This window comes from Protomyctophum bolini (genome assembly GCF_963924005.1).
Source record: "Protomyctophum bolini genome assembly, chromosome: 16".
Taxonomy (NCBI): domain Eukaryota; kingdom Metazoa; phylum Chordata; class Actinopteri; order Myctophiformes; family Myctophidae; genus Protomyctophum; species Protomyctophum bolini.
Genome location: NC_137877.1, coordinates 23,636,162 through 23,642,415, shown reverse-complemented (window position 1 = coordinate 23,642,415; position 6,254 = coordinate 23,636,162).

The window sequence follows — 6,254 nt, the reverse complement described above, 5'->3', positions numbered from 1 at the left end:
GAGTGGATGTGAAAGAATGGCGGGTGGAAGTATTTTAAATGAAATAAGTTTATTATTTACTTTATAATCCGTTTTGTCCCGTGTCCGTGTCCGTGGAGGGGAAAATGAAGTTAAGACTGAGACTGGGAGCATATCGTCCATTTTGGATGATATAACAAAAGGAAAGGATACGAAGAATACGTTTTGTGAGTTTGAAATTCTTGCTTGGGGCAGACAGCTGACCGGTGACCGCACACCGGACCCACAGAAAGGTATAGTGGTATTATATAATTATTATTAATGGTATTGTGGTCTGCTTCATTCGTCTCACAAAGTTAAGAAACATAATCGCTGGTTTAATCACATTGAAAGTGTCTCGAGCTCTCATTGAGTTGGGAAGAGAGAGAGGGGGGCTGTGTTTGTGTGCGTGTGCGTGTGTTAGTGTTGTTTCGGAGCCGTGTGCGTGCGCACGTGCGTGCATGTGTGTGTGCCTTGCAAGTTGCTTGTTTCGAAAAGGCACCGACGCGCGCGCCACTTGCGCGCGTGCGTGCATGTGTACTGTTATTATTAATGACAGTATAAGAGCAGCTATCTGTACATACAAATACAAACAATGTTCAGTGGAGTGTTTGTTGTGGGCATGCACTTCTGTTGTTGTGGAGCATTTGCTGTAACAAAGTATAGGCCTGTAGTGTCATTGCTGTACTTTGATATCTGGAATATGATGCTTTTGCTGCAGGTTGAACTAGTTGGGTAGCATAGTGTAATAGACTTTCTGAGTAGCACTGCATGGGTACTGGGTTGTTGTGGAATGTGATGCTGATGCTGTTGTTGCTGTAGACCAGTATTCTGTGAACATGCTGTAGTATAGGGTGAACAATGGATAGCATGTTTTTGTATTGAGTTGTACTGTAATTCTGCAAACTGTTAATAAATCAATCAATCAATCAGCATATACTATCGTATATTGGCCCGTAGCATAAGTTTTCTTAGGCAGCCCCTCCAACCAACATCACCTAGAGCCGCTACTGAAAAACAGTTTACATCTTGATCATTAGTAAGTCTGACTTTAAACTTTACTTCTGAACCAGAGTCGATGTTAGGTGTCTCACTTGAACCCTACAGCATCACTATTCTGACTGAGGAGAGCAACAAGCTCACAACACCCCGCACCAGGGGCGTCATGTTGTTATAACGTTAATGAGTGCTCCCCAGTCCCGCCCCCAGCCCCAGTTTATATCAAACATACATGCTCAGTTTTTTTATTAATACATTTGCAACTATTTGAATAAAGGTTGTACTACACATCAGTGAAATTAACCACTGGGAAAATCCCTAATTGAGAGGGTGCAAGCCACCACAGCTCATGAAACATATAGGCTGCATGGCTAACAGGGCTTATAGTGCTTATACCCTACCATATCTCTCCTTTCTCTGCAGGCTCTATGACTTATACGCCCATGAAAAATGGAAAATATAAATTTCATTGAGTGTATACCATTTGGAATTATACCAATCGGTTGAGATTTGGCTGATTATAGCCAAAGTAATAGATATCAACTTTGGATCCATGGTGAGTGCACACCGAAAAGTAATTGGAATCTATTTTTCTTGCCACATTATAAACAAGTTTACTTTACCTCCTCACTGTCCTCAGTGTTTGGGACGGGAAATGTAGGCCTGTATCATGTGCTGTCTGCGTGCATATAAGCGCTGCGCGCTCCAGTGAAATTGTGCAGCTTGAGAAAAATTAGTTAATTTGTGTTGGATAAGGGCTTATTGGTGGGTTTTCCGGTAGATATTAAGGACTAGTTAGGATGTGTTTTAGCCGGCGGCACTGCGGCAGCGGCGGCGGCGCCGAATTGTAGCATGGACTGGACGAATCTCTTCTTGGCTTGAGGTGGCTTCATCATAGTAGTCAAATGGAAGTAAAGCCTGTACTGTACTGTATGCAACATTTATACTCTCTACCTGGCAGCAGAACAAAAGCCACCTTATTAGCATTTGAATGGCCAAGTTGGGCAACACCTCTTGGCGTTGGTGGAAGAGGAGCAGGAGCAATGCTTATTCAGGCAATCTTTCCCGCTTCCTGCGGTCTCGGCGAGGTTCTCCCTCCCGGTGAGGAGCAGACCTTGATGTGTGACCCCGCCGAGGTGACTCTTATTGGCCATTCAGCCCCACACAAAACCCTCCAAGCCCAACCCAACCCTGTCATCCCTCTATCAGTGTGTGAAATGCCACTGTCTCCCTCGGGGGCGGGGAAACAGACACACTCACATGCACACACACATGCACGTCATGTGCAAACGCAGTGCACTCTACACATATACACACACGTGCAGATTTATTTTATGTGCACAGCACACCCAGACCTTTGTGTGCAGAATGTGGCATGATGGACGTTATCGTCCTCTCTCAGTCCCACATGGTTTTGTGTGTGTGTGTGTGTGTGTGTGTGTGTGTGTGTGTGTGTGTGTGTGTCTCTCTGTCTGTCTTTCTATAGATGGAGATGGGCTTCAGCAGAGACCCTCTGACCCCGGCCTGGTGGCTGACCCTATCCTTGTGCATAATTCACAAGCTCAGGAGGAGGATGAGAGCAAATATCATTAGTGCCCAGACAGACAGAGAAGTTGAGAGAACCCCACAGAAGGCCTGGTCTTCTCCTGGACCTTCTGTGTCCACAGTGGGATTAGGAGCAGGTCCGGGGGGAAACCATGGATTTTTATGATGTGCAGTTGAACAGAGTACTCTGAATGCTAAGTAGTTCTTTCTATATCAGTGGTGGAACGTAACTAGGTACATTTACTCTGGATGCCCCCCGCAACCATATACATTCATTTTTTGCATGATTATGCGCGCTAACCATTACCACCTGCAGTACAGACTTTTGATTTATGGCGGGATTTGGTCTTCCACGAGCCTGTCAAGCATTGTGGAATTGGCGTGCTTTTATGCCATTCCACAAAACGTCTTTCTCGAATGCCTGACTGATCTTTCTGTACCCTCTTGACAGTTAATTTAAAAGAGAAGAAAACAAGACCTTTGTCAGACAGACACAGAGCTATATGGCGCAGGAGCTTTAAGCAAACGTACAATAACAAGTGTGGCATCTGCTATAGCACCTTTAGCAGTTTTTTTATTTGAGGGTGACTTTAGCATGTCGTTCCCATATCATTATCATCTGTGATTGCATACAAAACAAGATGGAAAATGCTGACTGGACAGAAAGCCACAACCAGGCAGGACAAGAATGTATTAACCCATGAAAACCAGGAAAGCATCTGTGTCATTTTAGATTTTTTTAGTGTTGACTATTCAAAATGTGCAGATATGTGAGCCACGTAACACAAATCTTCTCTTCTTGGGCTCCAGCTGGCACAAAACATTTTCAGATGGGGGACCGCGGACAGATTCATATCAATTTGGGGGTCCTTACTACAAAAAAGTTTGAGAACCAGTGATTTAGAAGGCATTTGTAGAATCTGCCCTCTGCTCTCAATGGTTAAACACACACACGCACACGTGCGCACACACACACACACACACACGCACGCGCACGCGCGCACACACAGGCCTGGCACCCTCAGTTGCAAATTCTGCCCCCTCAGTTTAAGTTTTATGTACTGTACATATTGTTCTACTATATAAAATGTAGATGTGCACCCTCACCATTTTAGTCATTTCATTCTGGAGCTGAGTCTGACACACACACACGCACACACACCGTCACAGTTGAATGGCAACATTTTCAGATAGTATCAAATGAAGGAACGCAATGTATTATGACTGCAACTATGCATTATTTTCTTCACGATTTCCGATTAATCATCGTCGACAACCATGTTTTGTTTCGATCTGCAAAAAAGCCCTACTATATAGTTTTCCATACAACTGTGTCGTGCACAAATATATGGCAGATGTACACAAGCAAGATCCACAAAATGTATGTTATTCAAATTCTGCTACAGTATAAATATATATATATATATATACATACATATATATATATATATATATATATATATATATATATATATATATATATATATATATATATATATATATATATATATATAAACATTGTAGAATTTGTAGCCGTATGTGTCAGAGGTTATAGTAGGTTTGCCAGGCCGTGCAGCGGTAAAGAGCAAACAGTCACTGACCTTAAGTCGCCTGATGAATAAATTAACATTTACAAAATGCTACAATATCGTATAAAACAGACGCGGGGACACCTTTCAGGATGAAATGCCATCCAACTGCACTGACATTTGATGCCAATCGATTAGCTCTGGAGCCATTTTTTGTGGATTAACATTTTGTCTGCATGTATTTGCATATACAGTAGGCCTGCATACTGGGCCATGGCTGGCATTATGTCTCTAGAATGGACAGAAAGGTTGTATAAGTCTTATCATGTACTGTAAGTCTTTCCAGCGAGTTGGGCACCAATACGGTTGTTTATGTTTATACCTTGAGTGGTCCTACAGAATAAGTGTGGCATTTCAACCCGCAAGCACTCATGCTGTTGATTTGAATTTCAGTTCATTACTTACTGATGATGATCATAGTCAGTAGTGGAAAAAGTACTCACAATATTTACATAACCCTAGACCCGGGTGATTTTTACATGTCTGAGGTGGGTGGGTCCTTAGGCTTGGGTACCTTCAGGATGCTCAGTGACACCATAGAAGGTTAGGTGTGTTTCCCTGCCCATGCACATCCCTGTCTTTTTCTACAGGCAGGTGTTCAAGTTTTCACCGGATTTGCCACCCAACTTTCCTGTTGAAATATTAAGGATAGTACCTCAAATTGCCATGTATTGTACTTTAATATATTTTGATGATGATGAGAAATATTTGTTATGGAATTCATCAGCTCAAATATACCCGGGTATATCTAGGATTAAGTAAAAGTATCAATACTGCAAATAATATAGAAAAACAAGTCTAGAATTCAAAATGTACATTTTCTTTTTAAATAGCTGATTTACAAGCTGTGTCTACAATGTGTCGCAATGCAACCAACAATTCCCCTGATGAACCTATATTTCACAGGCAAACACCAAGCTGGCACGCCCATACAAATATGCCCACCATTACATAAATCTGGTTCACAATTTATGAAGATCGCTATATTGCCATAAACACGGGAAATGTCACAATCACTGCCTGGTGTTCTTGCTGGCTATAAAGAAAATGTATTTGGCACAATTATTCGCTAATGGTTGCCAATCAAAATCTGATCCAAGGACATCATCTGTGACCAATTTCAATATGCTAATTAGCTCCACAATCTGTAAAAAGTAAAAACTGATCCTATCTCATGGATCTGAGCAACATTTGAGGCTAGAATAGCATATTGAGGGTATTTCATTTGTGAGCCTTTTATCTCGATTTGAAGTTAAGGTACCTCCCCCAGTTTGCATAATTTCAATACCTCACAATGCATTTTTGATCCAGATGGCATAGAAAAGCTAAAAATAATAAATCACCAGTTGTCAGGCCTAATGAGTTTATTTTGTGTTTGTTTTTATGGAAATGTAATGTTTGAGGTCAGACAAGTAATCTCTTGTTTTCCATCTTTGGCAGAGACACATACCTAGGAGACAGCTCCGTGCCATTGGAGCATATAGCCTTACAGCAAATAATTAATAAATAAAGTTGATGATCTTTATCTTTGTCCACTAACAGAAGCTGACATTAAAACAATAATTAACCACTTAAACCTAGCAGCATATATTCTGATGCTAGTATTTGCTGAACAGAGCAGATCTGCAACCTTGAGGGATTGACCCGCCCACCTGAATTTACGATAATTGCATCTGAAGCTTATACCCAAACCCACCGACCTGTGGGTCATAACCTGTTCGACCCGCAATCGACCTGCGCATCACCGGGAGGTAGCCTAGTAGTAGTAGCTCTTGGGAGCCTGGTCAACTAACTATGGGTTTAAGGGTTAAAAACTTGTGACAAGAACTCCCAGTTTTTACAGTTATACTTTGTGATATGTGACACGCTACGGCACTGCCTAAGAGACACACAGGGCGAGATGGAACCTTTCACGTGAGCCGGCAATTAAGTGCTATACTGTATGTGTCCGGGCAAGTACACAGGGTCGAGTCCATGACATCGCTCTAGGACCGGGGAATACAAACACATCAACGGAAGCTTTCACAGTGCGGAAGGACAATTCCATAAATTACCTATCATGTTCTGACTAAGAAGTTAAAAGGGCTCCAATTATGTGTTAAGTAGAAACCAAATAATAGGCCC